The sequence below is a fragment of the Cetorhinus maximus genome, chromosome 4 (assembly GCF_964194155.1).
Source record: "Cetorhinus maximus chromosome 4, sCetMax3.hap1.1, whole genome shotgun sequence".
In the NCBI taxonomy this organism is placed as follows: domain Eukaryota; kingdom Metazoa; phylum Chordata; class Chondrichthyes; order Lamniformes; family Cetorhinidae; genus Cetorhinus; species Cetorhinus maximus.
This window is the reverse complement of record NC_135882.1, coordinates 113,362,210-113,387,471: the sequence shown is the minus strand read 5'-3', so window position 1 is coordinate 113,387,471 and position 25,262 is coordinate 113,362,210. Positions and strand designations below refer to the sequence as shown.

General features: G+C 43.4%; 1 protein-coding gene across 2 annotated transcripts in view; it reads left to right on the top strand.

Annotated features, from left to right (window-relative positions):
* Window positions 1-25,262, top strand: part of dlgap1a (discs, large (Drosophila) homolog-associated protein 1a) — an 889,543-nt gene that overhangs the window by 850,130 nt on the left and 14,151 nt on the right. The window lies entirely within an intron of this gene.

Here is a 25,262-nt window from a genome sequence, read left to right as displayed (position 1 = left end):
TGAAGTTTTTAAAATTCCCTGCTCTTTGGACATGAAAAAAAGGCTTAAGCTGCCAATGAAAGTTTAAATAAGAAGCCTCTGCTGGACTGCTTTGATTGACAGACATCTAGTGTAGGTCAGAAAAAAAATTGCCATCGGGTCCTGTGGTTTCAATAGAGGTCTTTGTTTACATTTCCCAAGGGTTATTATTATGTAATTATGAATTGGTTGAATTTCAAAGGCTAGAGTTATCTCAATAAGAAGTTCTGAATTCACAGTTTGACTGACAGTTTAAAGAGGCTATTAACGTTTTAGCTGTCTTTGATATGGGGTCTGAATATAAGTTTGTTTTTATAAGAGATTAACTATTTGAGATTTAAACGCTATGCTTGGGTTTCATGAGTGGGAATTTTTTTTTCATTTCTACACATGGGAGTGTGGAGAAGTTTGAGCTGTATTAGATTGTTAGAAGTTTGTTTTTTCATCTCCACATTGCTCCTGGGTTCTGCCCATGCTGATACTGGGTAAGTGTTATGGAGATAGCATGAGGGTATGAGGGGCCATTGGGGGTTGAGTGAGAGCCATGAGTTGGCATGAAGGAGTCATGGGGTTGGGTGGGATTGAGGGAGGGGGGGTGTGAGCAATGCAGGCTAGAAGGCCTATCAGCTTCTAAAGCAACTGAGATGAAGTTCTAACCAGCCCACCTGGCATTTGCCTACCCCCATAACCGCATAGGATCTGCTTCTGGATTGGGCAACCCAACCCGATCCCACCCCGCCCCTCTGGAGTGAAAATTGTGTCTATTGGGGTCCTTTAAACAGAGCTGGGTGCCGAGTTGGGAAATTTCCTGACTCGAGCTAACTGTCTCGGTAACAAAAATCCTAGGCCTTAACTCTTGGTTACTCTCTTTTCTGTTTTTTTTTCTATGACCAGAGTTATAGGGCAGGAAAAGGGAAAGAACAGGAGAGCGGACAATGGCTGGAACCACCACTGGGGGCATGGGGTGATAAATATGGTACTGCACATATGGCTGCATTCATCACCATTCGTCTTTGAACATTGGACCTGAGATAGGATGGGTCCTCGCATACAAGCGGAGCAAGGCCCCACTAAGAATTCTCAAAGCCTTCTCTCCCTATCTGCCCGCATAACACTCCATTCCACAAAATCTTCCCCAATCCATTAAAACAGAGGCGTATAATAAACCGTCCAAAGATTAAATATCCAACCTTTAGAAGCCTCTGCAGTTCTTCATGAGTTTCTTCTATCTGTATGAGTGGGGAAAAAGAACAATTCAGGAACAGAGTGCTTTGTGAATTGAGTGCTAAGTCAGGAATTTGATTCAAGAGAGATCTCTCCGGTAAGTATTTCTCAAGCTGTAATTTAGATTAACAGTTAGAATCTTTACCTTATCTTAGAAACTTTAAAACTGCTAAAGCAACTACAAGCCAATGAAGATACCTAGTTAATAGAAACTGTCTGGCTGGGGCAATGGCAAAGAATATTAGTAAGTCTGAGGATTGGGAGTGGTTTAGAAACCAGCAAAGGGGCCACCAAAAGTTGATAAAAAGGGAAAAAATAGAACTTGAGTGTAAACTAGCCAGGAATATAAAAACAGATTGTAAGAGTTTTTACAAATCTATGAAAATCAGAGTAGTTAAAGTAAACATTGGTCCAATAGAAACAGAGATATGAGAAATTATCATGGGGAATGAGGAAATGGCAAAGGCGTTGAACAAATATTTTGCTTCACCGTAGAAGAAATTACTTACCAGAAATAGAGAGTAATCAAGGGGCTAATAAGAATGAGGAACCTAAGGTAATTACTATCACCAGAGAAAAGTATTCGAAAAACTTAAGGGGCTAAAATCCAACAAATCCTCAGGACCTGATGGCCTGCATCCTCGGGTTCTAAAAGAGGAGCTGCAGAGATGTGGATGTGCTGGTTATGATTTTCCAAAATTCCCTAGACTGGAACAGTCGCAGCAGATTAGAAGTTAGCAACTGCTATTCAAGAAAGGAGAGAGAAAACGGGGAACCACAGGCCAATTAACTGGATATTGGTCACCATGAAAATGCTGGAATATATTATTAAAGAGGTCTTAACAATACACTTAGTAAATTATAGTATAATTAGATAAAGTCAACATGGTTTTACGAAAGGGAAATCTTGTTTGACAAATTTATTAGAGTTTCCTAAGAATGTAACTAGTCGGGTAGATAAAGGAAAACCAATAGATATAGGCCTGTAACTTTGACCCCCGCTCCTGGAAGTCCGAGGGTAAGGTTCGCCCAAAAAGTTCAAACTTCCATTGGACAATTGCAACATCTGAAAGTCCGATTTAAATCACAAACTTTGAATGGTTCTGACTGTTTTACAGTAACAGTGCCCAGGAAAAGTTGGAAGAATTAAAACCACTTCTAACTTCTGGGTAACTATAGTACTGACCCCTCATGGGACTCCCCTGACCCCCCCTCCCCCCCAGCGGGATACCCCTCCGACCACCTGACCCCCAACCCTCCTAACCAATCCCACCCCTGACTGACCCACCCTTACGGCTGACCACCCAAAAACCCCCTGACTGACCCACCACGCCACTGATCACCTGACCCTTCCCTGGCTGACCCCGTCCATTGACTACCCAACCACCTGACCTTTCCCCCAGCCATCCGACCCCCAAACCCCTCCCAATCCAACCCACTTACCTAACAAACCTACCTTCCTCCCTGGCTTCGCAAAGTGGCTGGACCTTTAAATTTACCTTCTTCATGACAGCTAGTGCTTAAAACAGGGGTGTGGCTTCCTTACCTCCAACTCTCCAGCCCTCGATTGAAGACCTTAGGAGCATGTTGCCCTACACAGTTCTCACCCGGCCTGAGTCAGAAGGTCAGGCGAGAAGGGAGCGGCTGGATTTCCAGGTAAGTAACTATACTCTGATTGCCATTCCGCAGAAGTTCAGGCCCATAGGATACTTGGTACAACGTTAGTACAGCAACCAATTAGAAAGGCAAATGGCATGCTGGTGTTTATTGCAATAAAATTGAAGCACAAGAATAAGGAAGTCTTGCCACGCATATACAGGGCTTTAGTGAGACCACACCTGGGATACAGTGTGCAGTTTTGGTCTTAATACAAAAAGGAAGAATATACTTACCTTGGAGGTGGTACAGTGAAGTTTCACTAATTTGGTCCCTGGGATGCAAGAGTTGTCCTATGATGAGAGGTTGAGTAAATTGGGCCTATGCTTTAAAAGAACGAGAGGTGATCTCATTGAAACACAAGATTCTGAAATGGCTTGACAGGGTAGACACCGAGAGGTTGTTTCCCCTCGCTGGGGAATATAGAAGGTAAGGGACCAATCATTTAGGACTGAACAGAAATTTCTTCACTGTGAATCTTTGAAATTTTCCAACCTAGAGGCATGCAGATGCTCTATTGTGTATTTGAGGCTGAGATAGACAGATTTTTGGGGTCTCAGGCAATGAAGGGAGATTGAAAGCTGGTGGGAAAGTGGCGTTGAGGCCAAAGATTAGCCATGGTTGTATTCAGTGGCAGACCAGGCATGAAGGGCCATATAGTTTACTGCTCCTGCTGTATTCTCCTTGCCCAGCTATGAGGCTCTGATGACATCTTCCACTTTTCCCAATCTGCTCACTGGTTTTTCAACTTTGGTGTCCTGCCACTGGGACAAGGTGCAATCCACACAACGCAGTTAACCACCTCCCCCGCCCCCCACCACCAAACTTCAATTCCAGTCACTGCCTGCCATGCATTAAAATTAATACAACTGGCAGGCAGCACTGTTATAGTTTATGAAGATCTGTGCTCATGGTGTTCCTGGGCATGGACACCATAGGCCCTAAGGAGGACCATGTAACCAGATTTTGTAAAAGAGGAGGGATGGGGGCAGCTTTGGAGTGGCTAGAAGGTGGGATTGAATTGTACATTATTACAGATTTCAAAAAATTTGTTTAGATAAGTTCACTTTTATTTCCTTTGTAATGAAGAAGAAATATGTACATTGCATCTGAGTATAACATTATTTTATACAATGTTAACACAATGTTAAGAATATCAGTGATTGTTGTCAAAATGTCAACTTTTACATGTTTCATTGTCATTTATGAAACTTTGAAACATTTTCTTTACAATGCTGTGTTATTGGTTTAACAGTCCACTTTTTCTCATCATCAGTTTTGCTTTATGTATAAATTCTAATGTCACAATCAAATTATGAACCACGAAGGCTTTAAAGAAATAGCTTGCATTTCCTCTATCTTTTTCCACCAAAGATACTCCAATCTGCCTATTTGTGTGTTGACTCAGATCGTTATGGGAAGTGTTGTTTACGTGGCAATATAGTGACAGCACATATATAGTTTGTACAAGAGGGACCATATGGGGCTGAGATGGGTGGTCAGACCTGGGAGAAGAACAGCAGAGAATTAAAAATTGATTCTCAGCTAAAATGCCCCCGCACCGCTGTCCCACCAACCACCGCCCCCCCACCCCCACCAACCACACACACCTTTTAATCACAGAATCTTAGTGCAGAAGGAGCCCGTTTGGCCCACTGAGTCTGCACTGGCTCTCTGAAAGAGCATTTAATATTAAGGGTTTGGCTGGCTCCCCAGTGCAATTATGATATAAAAAATGGCAACAGCAAATTCTGGAAATCTGAAATAAAAGTAGGCAGTACGAGAAGTATGGAAAGGATCAGTGCTAGGGGTAAACTATTGGAGAAAGTTCTGAAGGAGAGAATCTATCTCCACTTGGAGAGGCAAGGTTTGATCAGGGATAGTCAGCATGGCTTTGTCAGAGGGAGGTCATGCCTGACAAATTTGATTGAATTTTTTGAGGAGGTGACTAGGTATGTAGATGAGGGTAGTGCAGTTGATGTAGTTTATATGGATTTCAGCAAAGCCTTTGACAAAGTCCCACATGGGAGACTTATAAAGAAGGCAAATGCACATGGGATACAGGGTAATTTGATAAGGTGGATTCAAAATTGGCTTAGTTGTAGGAAGCAGAGGGTGATGACAGAGGATGCTTTAGTGACTGGAAGCCAGTGTCCAGTGGCGTACCACAGGGACCTGTGCTGGGTCCCCTATTGTTTGTCATTTATATAAATGACATAGATGACTATGTGGGAGGTAGGATTACTAAGTTTGCGGATGACACAAACATTGGCTGGGTGGTTAACAGTGAGGTTGAATGTCTTGGGTTACAGGAAGATATAGATGGGATGGTCAAATGGACAGATAAGTGGCAGATGGAATTTAACCCTGAAAAGTGTGAGGTGATACACTTTGGAAGGAGCAATTTGACAAGGAAGTATTTAATGAATGGCATGACACTAGGAATTTCTGAGGAACAAAGGGACCTTGGCGTGTGTGTCCATAGCTCTCTGAAGGCAGAGGGGCATGTTAGTGGCGTGGTGAAAACAGCATATGGAACACTGGCCTTTATCAATTGAGGCATTGATTACAAAAGTAGGGAGGTCATGTTGGAGTTGTAAAGAACCTTGGTGAGGCCACAGCTGGAGTACTGTGTGCAGTTCTGGCGGCCATATTATCGGAAGGATTTGATTGCACTGGAGGGGGTGCAGAGGAGATTCATCAGGATGTTGCCTGGGATGAAACATTTAAGTTATGAAGAGAGGTTGGATAGATTTGGGTTGTTTTCGTTGGAGCAGAGAAGACTGAAGGGCGACCTGATCGAGGTGTACAAGATTATGAGGGACATGGACAGGGTGGATAGTGAGCAGCTATTCCCCTTAGTTGAAGGGTCAGTCACGAGGGGACATAAGTTAAAGGTGAGGGGCAGGAGGTTTAGGGGGGATTTGAGGAAAAACTTTTTTACCCAGAGGGTGGTGATGGTCTGGAATGCACTGCCTGGGAGGGTGGTGGAGGCGGGTTGCCTCACATCCTTTAAAGAGTACCTGGATGAGCACTTGGCAAGTCATAACATTCAAGGCTATGGGCCAAGAGCTGGTAAATGGGATTAGGTAGGTAGGTCAGGTGTTTTTCATGTGTCGGTGCAGACTCGATGGGCTGAAGGGCCTCTTCTGCACTGTGTGATTCTGTGATCAGTCAGCGTCAGTAAAGAGGAAAGACAGGTTATTCTGTTTTGAGTCTATAACCTTTCATTGGAAACATTGTAACTCCCCTTCTTTCTTTACTGATGTTGACCTATTGCTATATTTCCTTCATTTTCAGTTTTTATCATGATGTAACGGTGGCTTACCACACTTCAAACCTTTTAATGAGCAGGAAAATCAAGACTGTTGCTATCAGCCTGAGCATAAGCAAATCCTAGTGGAAAGCTTTAGTTGAGCTATTTTTCATAGAAATTGTATACTCTGTGGTGGGATTGACAAAGTTTATGTCATTTATACGAGTTAAGTGGCTTGGTCGCTCTGTGAGGGAAATTAAAGTTTCAGTATCCCAGGTGCATTGTGATTGGCTGCCCTTATCTTTTAGTTAAATAGTATTGAATTCTTGGGAATTTCCCATTTCAAAAACGCATGCCCCTTAAATTAGTTGGCAGTTTATTAATTTCAACAAAAAGCAGGCATATCTGCCTTTTCTATTTTTTAAAAATAGGAATGACAGCCCCAATAAAAGTAGGACACATCCAACCCGGCCAATTTACCCTTAATTAACACATTCCTTAGATAATATCACCACCTTCAACACCTCTTTGTCCTTTTGTCTATGACATCTTTTGGCTACCTCCACCTATCACTGGCCCTCTATCCAGCTCTACTTGTCACCCCCCCCGCCACCTTAAACCAGCTTATATATTTCACCTCTCTTCTATTTTTACTTAGTTCTGTTGAAGAGTCATACGGACTCGAAACGTTAACTGTGTTCCTCTCCGCAGATGCTGCCAGACTTGCTGAGTTTTTCCAGGTATTTTTATTTTTATTTTTGTTCCAGCCAATTACCGCCCTTTCAGTCTACTCTCAATCACCAGTAAAGCAATGGAAGGAGTCTTCGACAGTTTAATCAAGCGGCACTTGCTTAGCAATAACCTGCTTACAGATGCCCAGTTTAGGTTCCACCAGGGCCACTCAGCTCCTGATCTCATTACAACCTTGGTTCCAACACAGACAAAAGAGCTGAACTCCTGAGATGAAAGTGACTGCCGTTGACATCAAGGCCGCATTTGACAGAATGTGGCATCAAGGAGCCCAAGCAAAGCTGGAGTCAATGGGAATCAGGGGGAATACTCACCACTGGTTGGAGTCATTCCTAACACAAAGGAAGATGTTTGTGGTTGTTCGAGGTCAGTCATCTCAGCTAGAGGACATGACTGCAGGAGTTCCTCAAGGTTGTGTCATTGGCCCAACCATCTTCAGCTGCTTCATCAATGACACTTTTTCCATCATAAGGTCAGAAGTGGGGATGTTCGCTGATGATTGCACAATGTACAGCACCATTCACATCTCCTCAGACACAGAAGCAGTCCACGTCCAAATGCAGCAAGTGGCAAGTAACATTTATGCCACACAAGTGTCAGGCAATGACCATCTCCAACAAGAGAGAATCCAACCATCGCCCCTTGAAGTTCATTAGCATTACCATCACCAGTCCCCCACTATCAACATCCGGGGGTTACCATTGACCAGAAACTGAACTGGATTAGCCATATAAATACTGCGACTACAAGAGCAGGCCAGAGGCTAGGAATTCTGTGACAAGTAGCCCAACTGCTGACTCCCCAAAGCCTGTCCACCATCTACAAGGCACAAGTCAGGAGTGTTATGGAATGCTCCCCACTTGCCTGGATGAGTGCAGCTCTCACAACACTCGAGAAGCTTGACAGCGTCCAGGACAAAGCAGCCTGCTTGATTGGCACCACATCCACAAACATTCACTCCCTCCATCACTGATGCACTGCCATCTAAAAGGACATGGGCAGCAGATAAATGGGAACACCACTACCAGGAAGTTCCCCTCCCAGTCACACACCATCCTGATGCCGTTCCTTCATTGTCGCTGGGTCAAAATCCTGGAACTCCCTTCCTAACAGCACTGTGGGTGTACTTATACCATATGGACTGCAGCGGTTCAAGAAGGCAGTTCACCACCACCTTCTCGAGGGCAACTAGAGATGAGCAATAAATGCTGGCCCAGCCAGCGAAGGCCTTATCCCATGAATGAATAAAGCAAAAAGAATCCTTGCCATGTTTGTTGGTGGATTAGAAAGGGGATCCCCATAATCATTCTTTAGCTCTGGGTCTAGGTAGAGAATGTGATCATTGATGCCTGCCTAACCTTTCTGACCTTCACCCATGCACTTTTCAGGCATGGTGGATGTTGGGGGGAAATCAGTGGATTGCACTCATCAGCAAAACTCCTAAATGATTGCTGACCTCAGCCTTCCCCCTGCAGAAGTCAGCCTAATTAACAAAAAATATGTGATTGAACTTCTTCAGTATGGCTCAGTGCAATCCAGAATGTAAATTTGCTCTCTCAAGGTGCACCTGTTCATCTGTACTGATCACTGAACACATATATAACTATGTATTTATTAACTATACATACTGTGCTAACTGGTACATAATTCTGACTAAGATAGTCTTCCCTCATATTACCGACTGGCAGAAAACTATTGGAAAAGATTTATTAGAGATTACTGATGTCATGCAAACCGTTTTCATATCGAAATTGATAACGGTATGCACCAACAAATATTTTTGCTGATTTCCAATTTAAGTGTTAAAGTGGACATTCAGATATCTGTGTATTTGACCATGGCTGAAAGTATCCCTTACCTCAACACACAAAAATCAGCTTGTTCTTCACCTATACCCATTGTTCACAACAAATTGAGCAATTTCATGTTAATGAAACTCCTTCCTCTACTGCTGTAACATAGGTTATCCATTTTATGAACTGTGTGACTCACTATGCTTTGTGAGGAGTCCCTGATACCTGATGTCTACCTGGCAAGGACTATGCTATGCTTGTCAATTGTCTACTGACCAACTGATGACTGTCTTCTTGAGTGGGAGAAGTGACCTCTTTTGAGTTAAGCACATCGTGCATTAATATAGAGCAGAATTTTATGTCCCGCAGATAGGCATATGCCCGACCCGATCGAGTGTAAAATAGCACACGATGGCATCGGGTGAGCCTTCCAACATCATTGCATACGTCGGCGCGCAAGAGTCGGCAGCGTGCCCGCTGACATTTAAGAGGCCTGTTAGGGCGATTAAAGTATTAATTAACAACGATTTTTTGCTGCCTGTCCAACCTTATGGTTGGTGGGTGGGCGAATCGGCCAGGCGGCCTTTGCATTTTTCAGGAAACCTCATCCCAGGGCGGGATGAGGTTTCCGTAATTTAAATTTTTAAAAATTAAAAATATTTGGGCAGAATTTTTATAATGCAAATGTTTAGGTGAGTCTGAGGTGTGGACATTTTTTTGTGCATTTATAAATCTTCATTTAATTGTTTTGAAATCTTTAGCTTGCTGAGGCAGCTCTCTGCCTTCAGGGAGCTTTCATTGCGCACTCCCCACACCCGCGCTGACTTCAGCACTCACCCTCCTCCTGCCTCCACCCTGGCAGCACTGGGCCTTTCACGCTGGCTAGCTATTAATTGGCCAGCCAGTGTGAAATCGTGGCCGGGGGCCAATCGTGGGCGGCGGGCCGATTTCCGGCAGCTCCCGGGCCCGCCCACTGCGCCCACCCAACGATCCGAAAATCCTGCCCGTAAACTTTATCCCACTTATACAATTTTTTTGTAGATACGGATGAAGCATAAAGAATATTACAACAAATTGTAATTGTAATCATTGAAGTATGGAAGAGATCAGTCAGATGTTGTTTCTAAATTCCATGCAGCATAATATATTAATTAAACGAAGAAGACCTTGCTCGGATAGTGTCAACAGCATTCCCCTCTGGATCATTCAACCTGAAAATGGAATAACCTGAAGAAACATTGCCATTAATATCCATTGTTGACAATTTAAAATATAACAGATCATTTCAGACCGTGAAAGTGAGAGAGGAAGAAAGATTGGACTACTAAAGCAGGTGCCAGAGGGTGGTCAGCAGTAAACCAGAACTGAAAGCAAGCGTTACAAACTACTGGTAAAAAGATCCTCTCTATATCCACTGCTGTCAGAAGCTGGGTGTAGTTATAAAAAGATCAAGGAGTAGAATTTCTGTGGAGGTTCTCCCCATTTCCCACCCTAAGTGCGGTGGAGGCACTAGAGAAACAGTGGAAAAAGTTGTCTCTGCTATTTCTACGAGGTTTCTAATGGCATTACAATGGAAGATTAGGAGAACTCCAGTGTAAAATCTACTCGGGGTTTTACTGCTAATTAACTGAGAGACGAGGTGTTAATAAATGAGCTGTTTGGTGATTTTTAAGGCTTTTTTTCTCTAAGCTGGGGCAGTAGTTTAAACTAATACCAGGGAGATATAAATACTGTATTAAATTTATAGCTTAAGTGGTTACACTACTTCAGGAACCACAAATGATAGTGATATTTCTAAACTTGAAACCCTAAATAGTTGAATAAAATACAATAGAGATGGCAGGGTAGGTGAACTGGTGCATCTGTAGCATGCGGAAGCTGATGAACACCAGTGTGATCCACAACAACCATACCTGCAGTGTTTGTAACTCAAGGAACTTCAGCTCAGAGTTGATGAACTGGAGTATGAGCTTTAGGCACTGTGAGGCTTCAGGGAGGGGGAAAGTTGCCTAGACACTTTGGCCAGGATTTTCCGGCCCCACCGTAGCGGGACCTATCGCAGGAAGTGCAGCAAGCCAGCCAAAGGTTCATTGACTTTTGGTGGGATCAGTAGATCCCAGCAGTGGAAAATCCCGGCCTTTGTTCCAAGAGGCAGTCACAATCCTTCGGCTAGGTGGTTCATGGTGGTCTGTGGTTAGGGGCAGGAGGATGTGACTACGAGTGAGGCAGATATGGGGTTCCAGGAGGTGGCACTAGAGGAGCTACAGCCCTTGCACTTGTCCAACAGGTTTGAGGTATTTGGGGGCTGCAGGGAGGATAGAGCAAACTGACCACAGCATACAGTGAGCCATTCAAGTAGAGAAATTAAAAGGAATGTCGTTTCTGTAGGGGACTATATAGTTAGGGGGATAGATACTGTTCTCTGCAGCCAAAAGCTGTATTGCCTGCCCAGTGCCAGAGTTAAGGGCATCTCTTCAAGACCAAGGAACTTGGAATGGGAGGGGAAAGATCCAGTGGTCATGGTCCACGTAGTTACCAATGACATAGGTAGGACTGAGGTGGAGGTTCTGCTGAGGCGGAGTATGAGCAGCCAGGGACTAAATTAAAAAGCAGAACCACAGAGGTTCTGAATTAGGTTTTGAATTACTATCGAAGCCACGAGCAAATTGGCATAGGGTAAATAAGATCAGAGAGTTGAATGCATAGCTCAAAGATTGGTGTGGGAGAAGTGGGTTTTGATTCATGGGGCATTAAAACCAGTACTGAGGAAAGAAGGGACCAGCTGGCAAATAATGTAACTAGGGCTGCAGAAAGGGCTTTAAACTAAATAACAGTGGGGAGGGTTCATGTGGAGCGAGATTTTGAAAGTTAATGAGAAAGGACAAGGCAATATTGCAGGATAGCAATATTTCGAATGATAACCAGAATGTGATAGGAAGGGACAGATGCTACAAATATAAAAGACTGCCAGCAAATAAGGTCAAAGTGGGGAAAAATGGTAAAAAGACAGAATTAAAAGTTCTTTATCTGAATGGACACAGTATTTGTAACAAGATGGATGAATTGATAGTACAAATTGAAATAAATGGTTATGGAATGACATGATAGCTATTACAGAGACATGGTTCCAGGTGACCAAGGCTGGGAACTGCATACTCAAGGGTATTTGACATTAGATGAGCTTTCCAGTTGTCCACACAGCTGTGCTGTGATGCGTTCAGTGCCAGTAAGGGAAGATCATTTCCTCTGCTACATCCGTCGAGGCAGCATTTTTTGAAAAAAGGTGGCTGGAGATAGGTGTTCTCCCTCATATGTGGACATCAGCCTGCATACTACTCTCACCTGGTTTGGCCTGCAAAGCAACACAGTTACCAGACTGTGGCAGCTGCCATGCACAAGAAGCTGGGTGAATGTCTAGGGCCAGATGCAGCTATCCATCCAGCTATGAAGTAGGATGTGGCTGATTCCTGCCATAGGTTCTACCTCTGACACATACCCTTGTAAAGCTGATTGGCACAGGCGCAGAAGGAGTTGCAGATCATCCACTGCAGTCAAGCACACCACAACCACCGGGAACAGATGTGCAAGACTGAGTGGGTGGGGCTGACCAAGTGCAATCCACCTCCATGTAATCAACTCACGTGCAGGTGTTTCTTGTGTGCACACCTTATCAACTCCTTCACACACATCCCATTATATTCCAAAATGCACTCCTTTAGTATTCACACACGCACACTGCAGTATATTGCAGGCAGGACAAAAAAGAAGAAACATGAACTCTACTTAGCTTCTTGGAATGTATGAACTCTACTTGATAAAAACAACAGCTCCTGGCCCAGCACTGTTCTGGTTGGCAGGGAGCTATCATGATATAATATTGACATTGCTGCTTTTAGTGACACCTGCCTAGCAGAGGAAGGCCAGCTAACAGAGCAATCAATAGGTTACACGTTCTTCTGGATAGACAAGCCAAAAATTCAGGAGCAAGAGACAGGCGTCAGCTTTGCTTTCAAGTCTGACATCGCAAAAAATTTGGATACTTTCCCTAAGGGCATAAAAGATCGCTTCATGACTCTACGTCTACCTTGTGTGAACAAGTATGCAACAATCATCAGTGCTTACGCTCCAACAATGACTAATCCTGAGGATATCAAAGACACATTCCATGAGAATCTAGACTGAGCTATTGCAAATACCCAACAAGAGGATAAACTCTTTGTCAATGCAAAGGTAGGAGCTGACTATCGGATTTCGGATTGGTGTCCTGGGGAAGGTGTGGAGAAATGCAGCAATGGCATACTCCTCCTGAGTCTTTGCACCCACTGTTTTCTGTCAATCACCAACACCATCTTTAGACAGAAGGCAAAGTACAAAAACACTTGGATGCACCCAAGATCTAAGCACTGGCATCAAATTGACTTTGTCATTGCCGGGCAACGCAACATAAAAGATGTTATCATCATCAGGGTTATGAGAGGAGTGGAGTGTTCTACAGATCACAGGATGCTATGCTCCAAGATAAAATTTACTATCTCACTGAAAAGAAGACCAACATATGCAAGACCTTCAAAAAGCAAGAGGTACAGAAACTGGCACCCAGAGTGCTGTGAACAATTCAGGTTCAGACTTAAGGAACCCAAGTGACAACGTTGAAGTGGCACAGTGAGCCTTCGAATCATTAATTCTGGAAGCTGCCAATGATGTCCTGAGAACACAGAAACCACTGAGATTGGTTCAATGAAAATGATGATTAAATTAAGGAACTGTTACAGGAGAAAAGTGCAGCATGGCTGGGAAGCAAAGATACATCCGCTGCTAAGAAATATCTCCAGGAGAACAAAAGGAACCGGCAACAGAAACTGCATAAGATGCACGGCGGGCCAAACAAGCCAGAGTGCTTCAAGTTTCTGCTGATCAACGTGACAAGCAGAATTTATATAAAGCCCTGAAGACTGTATAGTCCTCCCTCATGGTTACTCACCTGTTCTCAGTACTGACGGGGAATCTCTCCTGATGGACAGAACAGTTATCAAAGGGTGCTGAGCACTTTAGGGGTGTGCTTAACCACCCATCAGCCATAAATGGGGTAGTTATTGACAAGCTTCTAGACAGGCCCGAATGTGAGAGCCTGGACAGCAAACCTTCTGTTGTGGAGGTTGACAAAGCCAACAGATCCCTAACCTCAAGGACAGCCCTAGGCTCAGACTGGATCCCGGGAAGGTACCTTAGTTCAGTAACCTCAGATAAGACCAGGGATTCTGTGTGGCTCTGCAGCTCACTGAGTAAACGCACTGAACCACTGGGGGAGCTACAATTTGTCCTTTGTATCCTAATGAGCAAATCTATTTTCTGTCACTCAATATTTTGCAGAATAAAGATGAATAGACATGTAATGGCACACAGAACACTGCATTTCCTGTGCCTGACAATGACATTCAATGGTGAGGCAATTTAACCATTGCTTGAGTAGATGCCATCATTTAATAATCAACAGGGAATTTTTAAAAATCTGTAACCATAAGATGACCTTTACATGTAGTTAATACAAAATAAGAAAACGATTATTATATCCCTGGTGCTGTTCTGAAGGGGGAAAAAAGTAACTGCGCATCTGGCCAAGCTAGTAGACAAAATGATAATGGTAGAATTTCCCACAAGAAAAATATTACAAATTGAAGTTTTTATTGATACTGTATGCCACACAGTACTATAGGCCAGAAACAATTGGGCTCTGAAGTTGGCCTAAATTAACACTCTAATATGCAATCTAATCCTTACATACAATATCCAGACACAGAAGGGGTGATGTTAACTCTGCCTGCTTGAATTGCCCATTGGATTCAGCCACCAACAACCCATACTGACCCTGGTTCCAATATTAACTTGCCTTTCTGAGCAGGTGAGCTGGACATCCACCATAATTTAGAAAGGGTCTTTCTTTAAATGTGCTGATTGAGCTTCAGTCATCAGGGCCTGACTTCTGTTTTAACTGAGGGGCAGAGTGGGGACATGGTTGAGGCTTTCCCACCAAGACCACCTACAGGAAAAGTAAGTGAGGACACAATAAGCCCAAAAGATAAGTATCTTAATTCTTTTTCATTTTTCTTTTGGGGCGAGGAGGAGGACCAGGCAATTCCACCTACCTGCCCCCTCCCCTATTCAACATAACCAAGACTCGCCGTCCATTGTTGCAGTCCCTGACAATTGCCTCCTGCCACTCTGAGTTGATCCTGCGGTCAGTTTCAGGCAGGAAGCTGGACAGAGGTATGCAGATAATAGTTTGCTACCCGCCTCGAGCCCCACTTACCTATTACCCAGCCCAATTTAAGATCAGTTTTTGTGAGAGAAACTGTTTTGACATTTTGAAAGGGGAATATTTTAAACACCAAGTGGAACTAGGTGGAAAGATAACAGTTGTAAAATTCCCAAACCAGATGCCAACACTTCTAGTTTTAATGATGGCAAGATTGGCTGTGTGTGAGTGATCTGTTTGCTGGAGGCAGATTGATCATTATAACGAACTAGTATGGTGAATTTGAAGAGATTTTAACAGGGATTTGAATTCAACACCTCCAGCATGGGTTTCCTGGTGAAATTTGCCACTCAAATGAAGGTGAAATTAAGCATCACTTCATGGCAATTTTTAAATTTCTCATTGCCCAATATAAATAAAGGCTCATTGCATATAGCTGCTTTCTCAGTTCTCTTCGGCAAACATTTCATTGAGAATTGTGGTGAGTGTTAATTGTATTTAATTGTTATGCCGGTGGTAGGCATTAACTGGGGATTCACTTGTGTTCCTAGAAAAGGGAACAGTGGGAGGCTCTCTATGCGGGAGTCGTCCCATTGTTCATTGGGGATTGACATGAGGGTCTTACATGAGGCAGTCCCATGCAATAGAATTTTAAATTGATTCACAGATTCCCAGGCCGTCTGTATTTTTTGCAGCCTGGTGGACACCATGTTTCATGTCTATGTAGAATATGTGATGGGTTGCAGCCCCTCTTCCACTATCTGAAGTGACTGCTCCTCAATTTCTAGTTGCACTTGAGCCCCACATTCCTGATCTTTGCGTTGCCCCATTCCTCGTCGGTGTGGAGAAGTGCAGGCAGATCAGAAGATCCCCTTGTTGGACTGCTCTTGGTGTTCACCAAGGTGGCCATTAAAAGGTTCATGCAGTAGACATTTGAGGGGGGTTACAAGGCCTGACTGCCTGCCTCCCTTCCGTGCCCACATCCGTGCCCAGTCCCCCCAGTGAGGGAGCATGCTTTGTCCACCAGTGCACTTGAGGCCTTCCGCAACTGGTGGGCCACCAGGGTTTGGTGTGGGGTGGGGATGCTAGAGTGCATCATCAGCCCCAGGAATGTCATTTTAATTTATGTTTTAAGTTTCTTTCAAAGTTGTAATTTGTTTTTGTTTTGTTTATCTTTGCTACAATTGAAAATGTTGGGAAAATGTTAGAGTCTATTATAAAGGATGTAATAGCAGAGCATTTAGAAATACATAATATATTCAGAGTCAGCATGGCTTCATGAAGGGGAAATCATGCCTAACAAATTTATTAGAATTCTTTGAGGAGATAACAAGCAGGATAGATAAAGGGGACCCAGTAGATGTAATATATTTGGATTTCCAAAAGGCGTTAGATAAGATACCGCACATAAGGTTACTTAATAAGATAAGAGCCCATGGGGTTGGGGATAGTATATTCGTATGGATAGAGTATTGGCTAACTAAGAGACAGAGGGTTGGGATAAGAGGGCCATTTTTGGGATGGCAACCTGTAACTAGTGGAGTGCCACTAGGTGAGGATGACATAAAGAGTCTACAGAGGGATATAGACAGGTTAAGGGAGTGGGCAAAAACTTGGCAGTTGGAATATAATGTGGGAAAATGTGAGGTTATGCACTTTGGCAGGAAGAATAGAGGAGCTGAATATTATTTAAATGGAGAAAGACTGCAGAAGGCTGCAGCAGAGAGGGATTTGGTATCCTTGTGCATGAATCCCAAAAAACTAACATACAATTTCAACAGGTAATAGGGAAGGCAAATGGAATGTTGGCCTTTATTTCAAAGGGAATGGAATATAAAATAAGGAAGTCTTGCTAAAACTATACAAGGCACTTGTTAGCTCACACCTAGAATACTCTGAACAATTTTGGTCACCTTATGTAAAGGAAGATATACTGGCATTGAAGGCAATCCAGTGAAGGTTCACTAGATTGATCCTGGGTATGGAGAGATTTTCTAATGAGGAGAGTTTGAGTAGGTTGGGCCTGTATTCATTGGAGGTTAGAAGAATGAGAGGCTTATTGAAACATATAAGATTCGTAGGGGGCTTGACAGGGTAGATGTTGAGAGGTTGTTTCCCCTTGTGGGAGAGTCTAGGACCAGAGGGCATAATCTCAGAGTAAGGGGCGCCCATTTAAAACAGAGATGAGGAGGAATGTCTCCTCTGAGGGTAGTCAATCTGTGTGAATTCTTTACTGCAGAGGGCTGTGGAAGCTGGGTCGTTAAGTATATTCAAGGCTGAGATAGACAGATTTTTAATCAGTAAGGGAATCAAGAGTTATGGGGAAAAGGCAGGAAAGTGGAGTTAGGGATTATCAGATCAACCATGATCTCATTGAATGGTGGAGCAGACTCGATGGGCCAAATGGCCTACTTCTCCTCCTATGTCTTATGGTCTTATCAGTCGTGCCCCTTTCTTTGGGGGAACTTAATTGGTAATAGGCTCTACAAAAGAGATTTTTAAAAATTCATTCATGGGTTGTGGGTTTTGCTGGCTGGGCTAGCATTTATTGCCCATCCCTAGTTGTCCTTGAGGAGGTGGTGGTGAGCTGCCTTCTTGAATCACTGCAGTCCATTTGGTGTAGGTACACCAACAATGCTGTTAGGGAGGGAGTTCCAGGATTTTGACCCAGCGACAGTAAGGGAACAGCAATATATTTCCAAGACAGGATGGTGAGTGGCTTGGAGCGGAACTTCCAGGTGGTGGTCTTCCCTTCTCTCTGCTGCCCTTATCCTTCTAGATGGCAGTAGTCGTCAGTTTGGAAGGTGCTGTCTAAGAAGCCTTGGTGAATTCCTATAGTGCATCTTGTAAATGGTACACACGGCTGCTACTGTACGTCGGTGGTGGAGGGAGTGAATGGCACCACATCCACAAACAATCAAGCGGGCTGCTTTGTCCTGGACGGTGTCAAGCTTCTTGAGTGTTGTGGGAGCTGCTCTCATCCAGGCAAGTAGGGGAGTATTCCATCACATTCCCGACTTGTGCCTTGTAGATGGTGGACTGGCTTTGGTGAGTCTGGAGGTGAGTTACACATTGCAGGATTCCTAGCCTCTGACCTGTTATTGTAGCCGCAGTATTTACATGGCTAGTTCAGTTTCTAGTCAATGGTAACCCCCAGGATGTTGATAGTTGTAGTAGTGGTAGGGAACAGTGTAATTAGGGTGATAGATACTGTTCTCTGCAGCCATGAGTGTGAGTCCCGAAGGCTGTGTTTCCTGCCCAGTGCCAGGGTTAAGGACATTTCCACAGGGCTGCAGAGGAACTGTGAGTGGGATAGGAGGGATCCAGTTGTTGTTGTCCACATTGGTACCAACAACATTGATAGGACTAGAAAGGAGGTTCTGCTGAAAGAATTTGAACAGTTAGGAGCTAAATTAGAAAGCAGAACCTCCAAGATAATAATCATAGGATTACTACCTGAGCCACGGGAAAACTGGCATAGGGTAAATAAAGTCAAGGTGTTAAATGTGTGGCTCAGAGATTGGTGTGGGAGGAATAGGTTTCAGTTCATGGGGCTCTGGCACTAGTACTGGGGTAGAAGGAGCTGTTCCGGTGGGACGGGCTTCACTTGAACCGTGCTGGGACCAGTGTCCTGGTGAAGCGAATAACTGGGGCTGTAAAGAGGGCTTTAAACTAAATAGAGTGGGGCAGCAGGGTTCTGGAAAGGGGATATCTAGGCTTAAAAAGCAAAAGGACATGGCAGCATTGCAGGGCAGCTATTTAGGTAATGATACCCAGAGTGTGACAGGAAGGAACAGAGTGTATAAACATGAAAAAAAGCAGCAAATAGGGTCAAAGGGGGTAAAAAAGGTAAAAAGGCAAAATTAATGGCTCTCCACTTAAATATACATATTATTCAGCACAAAATAAATGAATTAATGGCACAAACAGAGGTTAATGGGTATGAACTTATAGCCATTACGGGGACATGGTTAAAAGGAGATTAAAGCTGGGAACTAAATATTCAGGGGTATGCGACTTTTCAAAAGGACAGGTAGGAAGAAAAGGGTGGTGGGGTAGTACGCAATGGAATAAGTACAATGGCAAGGAATGATCTTGGATCAGAAGATGTAAAATCCATATGGGTGGAGGTAAGAAATAACAAGGGGAAGAAGACACTGGTGGGTCTAGTCTATAGGCCCCCTAACAGTAGCTTTAATGTAAGACAGAGAATAAATCAGGAGATATTAAGGACTTGTAAAAAAGGCAGTACATTAATCACAGTTGACTTAAATCTTCATGTAGATTGGGAAAATCAAATTGGCAGAGGTAGACACAAGCAAGAATTCATTGAGTGTATTTGGGACAGTTTCCTAGAACAATATGTTGTGGATCCAACCAGGGTTCAGGCTATTCTGGATCTGGTAATGTATAATGAGTCAAGTTTAATAAATGATCTCAGAGTAAAAGATCCCCTAGGAAACAGTGACCATAACATGGTAGAATTTGGCATTCCGTTTGACAGTGAGAAACTTGGGTCAGAAACAACTGTGCTAAACTTAAATAAGGGTAATTACAAAGGAATGAGGGCAGAGCTGGCTGGAGTGGACTGGGAAAGGAGATTAGTGGAAAAGATAGTTGATGAACAATGAAAGATGTTTAAGAAAATAGTTCATGACTCACAACAAAGGTATATCCCAGTGAGGAAGAAGGAAGGGGATAAACCAACCATGGTTAACCAAGGAAGTTAAGGATAGTATTAAATTGAAAGAAAAAGCATACAATGTGGCAAAGATTAGTGGTAAACCAGAGGAAAGTTTTAAAAACCAATGAAAGATGACCAAAAAAATAAAGAGGGAGAATATAAACTTTGAGTGTAAACTAGCAAGTAATATGAAAATGGACAGTAAGAGCTTCTTTAAATATATGAAAAGGAAGAGAGAGACCAAAGTGAACATAGGTCCCTTAGAGAATGAGACTGGGGAAATAATAATGGGGAACCAGGAAATGGCAGAGGAGTTGAATAAATACTTTGTATCAGTCTTCACGGTAGATGACACTAATAGCATTCCAAAGATACTAAAGAATTAAGGGGCAAAAGGGCGAAGAGGAAATAAATACAATAACTATCACTAGAGAAAAAGTACTAGAGAAACTAATGGGGCTAAAGGCCAATAAACCCCCTGGATTTGATGGGTTGCATCCTAGGATATTAAAGGAAGTAGCTACAGAGATAGTGGATGCACTAGTAGTAATCTCCCAAGAATCCTTAAATTCTGGAAAGTCCCAGAGGATTGGAGAACAGCCAATGTAGCAAACTTATTCAAAAGGGGAGGGAGACAAAAAAACACTTAGTCAGCTTAACATCCATCATTGGGAAAATACTAGAGTCTATTATAAAGGGTGTAATAGCAGAGCATTTAGAAATGCATAATATAATCAAGCAGAGTCAGCATGGCTTCATGAAGGGGAAACCATGCCTGACAAATTTATTAGAATTCTTTGAGGAGGTAACAAGCAGGATAGATAAAGGGGAACAAGTAGATGTAATATATTTGCATTTCCAAAAGGATTTTGATAAGGTTCCATGCATAACGCTACTTAATAAGATAAGAGCCTGTGGTGTTGAGGATAGTATATAGAGGATTGGCTAACTAATAGAAGACAGAGAGTTTGGATAAGGGGGGGCATTTTCAGGATGGCAGCCAGTAACTAGTGGAGTGCACAGGGATCAGTGCTGGGGCCACAATTATTTACAATATATATTAATTACTTGGATGAGGGAAGTGAATGTACTACCGCCAAGTTTGTGGATGACACCAAATTAGGTGGGAAGGCAAGCGGTGAGGATGACACAAAGAGTCTACAGAGGGATATAGACAGGTTAAATGAGTGGGCAAAAACTTGGCAGACGGAATACCATGTGGGAAAATGTGAGGTTATGCACTTTGGCAGGAAGAATAGAGGAGCTGAATATTATTTAAATGGAGAAAGACTGCAGAAGGCTGCAGCACAGAGGGATTTGGGAACTATTGTGCATGAATCACAAAAAGCTAGAATGCAGGTTCGCAGGTAATAGGGAAGGCAAATGGAATGTTGGCCTTTATTTCAAAGAGAATGGAGTATCAAAATAGGGAACTCTTGCTAAAATTATACAAGGCACAAGTTAGACCACACCTAGAATACTGTGAACAGTTTTGGTCCCCTTATCTTAGGAAAGATATACTGGCATTGGAGGCAGTCCAGAGAAGGTTCACTAGGTTGATCCTGGGTATGGAGGGATTTTCTTATGAGGAGAAGTTGAATAGGTTAGGCCTGTACTCACTGGAGTTTAGAAGAACGAGAGACAACCTGATTGAAACATATAAGATTCGTAGGGGGCTTGACAGGGTAGGTGCTGAGAGGTTGCTTCCCTCTGTGGGAGAGTCCAGGACCAGAGGGCATAATCTCAGAGTAAGGGGCTGACCATTTAAGACAGAGATGCGGAGAAATTTCTTCTCTCAGAGGGCTGTAAATCTGTGGAATTCTTTACCACAGAGGGTTGTAGAGGCTGGGTCGTTAAGTATATTCAAGGCTGAGATAGGCAAATTTTTAATCAGTAAGAGAATCAAGGGTTATGGGGAAAAGGCAGGAAAGTGGAGTTAAGGATTATCAGATCAGCCATGAACTCATTGAATGGCAGAGCAGACTCGATGTGCCGAATGGCCTACTTCTGCTCCTACATCTTATGGTCTTTTGATAATGGGGGATTCAGTGATGGTAATAACATTGAACGTCAAGGGGTGATGGTTAGATTCTCTGTTGTTGGAGATGGTCAGTGCCTGGCACTTGTGTGGTGCGAATGTTACTTGCCACTTGAGGGAGAGTTGCGCATTGTCAGCCTCACTCTCTCATCCTGATCTATCTTGGTCCAGTGGCTAAACGAGTCTGGATGGCTGGTGATAGATCCAGATGCAGCGAGTGACCAGGATGTCTTCTGTGTCTTGTTGAGGTCTGCGTGTACCAAACACAATGCTGACCCATCTTCAAGATCTTAGATTGGTCTCATTTGCCCAGTCCGCCAGAATCAGTCCTCACATGCTCAGGTAGACAAATCCCTAAATCACTGATGGTAGGAGATCGATGGCTGCCCTAACCTGGTTTGGCACAGCCTTCAAAATGGTTTGCCAAGGACAGTGGCCACAGGTGAGCGTTAGGTGAAGGTGAGGACCAAGAGCCACTCCAAAGAGTATGGCAAGCCCATTTGTGAGAGGTATTACCTCTCTCTTACATGCCCAAAAGTATAAAAAAACGGTAGAGTGGAAAAAAGCAGAGAGGGAAACAACAGGAGTGTTGAGTACGCAAAATGTGCTAACCACATCAGAATCATAGAGATGCCCTCTTTCCAGCAGAACATTGTGCAACTGAGAGGATTAGAGGTGGAGGATGACTGAGACACTCATCAAGCAATGGCAGATGAGGACAGCATAGAAGAAAAGCAGTAGGAGGGCAAAGAGTACCAATAAAATGGAGACCCATTGCCAGACCAACCATGTGCATTGCTGCAGGGGTTCCCTATTAGCTCAAATGTTCAGCTAGTGGTGACTCACACAGGAAAAAATAAAAGATGAAATCCTATAACGTGCTCCCCTTTCTTTTGCACAAAACAACACTTTAAGCACTCAAACACCCACAGCATATCTACCCAATGTGTACCAACACGTATTGTCATTCATCACAAAACAAGTGGAAGGGAAAGTTGGACGTAATTAATGGGCAAGTCATAGCAGTGATGCTAATCAACAAATTTCATGTGCCATTATGACAAAGGGAAACTTAACAGCATAATAATTTGTCAAATGCCCATCTGCATACCTTTGGTAAATTAATATTACTTTAACTTACTACCACTTCTATGTGATGTTTCTCATCTGGTTTCAGCAGAGGTAGAAATGGGTGTTTGGGCTTTTGGCCTATGAGTTTGGAGCCCCTGTGAGTGCCATTAAAGACTGCTGCACCTCTGCAGTGCAGACTTGGCCATCACAAGATGAGTCAGCATGCTGGAACAGGCTGAGGACAGCACAGGAGAAATGGGAGCACTTTGAATTGAGCTCCCACTTCGATGTTTTCTTTCTCCATCATCCCTCTCCCGGGCCAACACTCCTGAGAGCAATTTGCTGAAGTTCTGTGACGTATTGTAAGCTCATATATAAGGAATCTATTGTCTTGTTTAAGGTGGCACCTCCTGCATGGCTATGGCACTGCCTACATTGACTCATTTGACAGTCATACTTGGGGCTGCACAGAGACACCACTCTGCCCATGGCAGGCATACTTGCAATTATCTGGGCCACTATTGTTGGAATAGGATTCTTCCATCCTGTCCACTATTGTGGAGAGTGTGTATGACATATTTTTCAGTACCTCACAAAATAGGTGCTGTACATCTTTCATTCTACTTCTCAATATTGGTCCCCGGGATTAAGCATCTGTGTACAGGGAATCGTCACAGCTGTCCCTGCAAACATAGTCGATTTGTGCTCTCTTGTGAATTGTGAATCACTAAGCAAAAACACAACTAACTGACTTAAATGAATTCACCAAGGTGCAAGTATTTGCATTGTATATGGCTGTATGTTCTGTCATGGTGTACTCTCAGAAGGCATGAGGTCTTCTGGGCATCATCATTATACATGCTCAGCAACTCTTGTTCTAGGTGTGAAGGCCTGGAAACCAATGAAAGGGATATGAATTAGTTGTGGGAAATCAGTAATCTTACCAGCCAGGATACTATGGCTTTTAGTTTATTTCCATTCTTTCATTGGATGTGAGCATCGCTGGCTAGGCCAGCATTTATTGCCCATCGTTAATTGCCCTCAAGAAGGTGGTGGTGAGATGCCTTCTTGAACCACTGAAATCTACCTGGTGTAGGTACATACAGTGCTGTTAGGAAGGAATTCCAAGTTTTTCACCCAGCAACAGTGAAGGAACAACGATTATAGCTTCAAGTCAGATTGTTATGTGGTTTCGAGGGGAACTTGTAGGAACATAGGAACAGGAGAAGGCCATTCAGCCTGTCGAGCCTGTTCTGCCATTCAATGTGATCATGGCTGATCGAATACTTCAATGCCTTTTACCCACACTATCCCCATAACCCTTTACGTTATTGTTAATCAGAACCTATCAGTCTCTACCTTAAACATACTCAATGACTGAGCTTCCATGGCACTCTGAGGTAGAGAATTCCAAAGCTTCATAACCTTATGAGTAAAGAAATTTCTCCTCATCTCAGTCCTAAGTGGCTTCCCCTTATTTTGAAATTGTGTCCCCTGGTTCTAGACTGCCCAACCAGGGAAAACATCTTACCTGCATCTACCCTGTCTATTCCTTTAAGTATTTTGTAGGTTTCAATGAGATCACCTTTCATTCTTCGAAATTCTAGAGCATACAGGCCCAGTTTGCCCAATCTCTCTTCATAAGACAGTTTCGCCGTCCCCGGAACAAGTCTGGTGAACCTGCGTTGCACTCCCTCTATGGCAATATATCCTTTCTGTGGTAAGGGGACCAAAACTGCACACACTACTCCAGGTGTGGTCTAACCAAGCTTCTATACAATTGAAGCAAGACTTCACTACTCCTATACTCAAATCCTTTTGCGATAAAGGCTAGCATTCCATTTGCCTTCCCAATTGCTTGCTGCACATGCATGTTAGGCTTCAGTGATTTATGGACAAGGACACCCAGGTTTCTTTGTACATCTACACTTTCTAATCTCTTATCATTTAGGGAATACTCTGCCCATCTGTTCCTTCTACCAAAGTGGATAAGTGTAGGTGGTGGTGTTCCCATCCATCTGCTGCCCTTGTCCTTCTAGATGGTAGAGGTTGTGAGTTTGGAAGGTCCTGTCAAAGAAGGCTTGGTGAGTTGCTGCAGTGCACCTTGTAGATGACATACACTGCTGCCTTGCAGACGATGGACAGGCTTTGGGGAGTCAGGAAGTGAGTTAAATGCCGCAGAATTCCCAGCCTCTGACCTCTCAGTAGTTCAGTCATTGATGAAATAGTGCGTCAGTTATTTGTAATTCTGTCACCAAGCATCAGTGAGTCATCTAATGTACTCACTTTTCCTTACTTTTCATTAAACCAATTTTTACATTGCATCTGAGATCAGGGCAGAATTCTGCTGCTCACCTCAACCAGCACCTACCACACAGTGTTGGCCTGAAAATTTGCTTATACAAATTTGGAATCGTAACTCGTTTTAACTCTACGGAACTTAACATAAGCAAGGTAATGCAGCTGTTTCTTTAAAAGAGAATGCAATTGATTTCAGGTTATCTGAAAATGAGTATTAT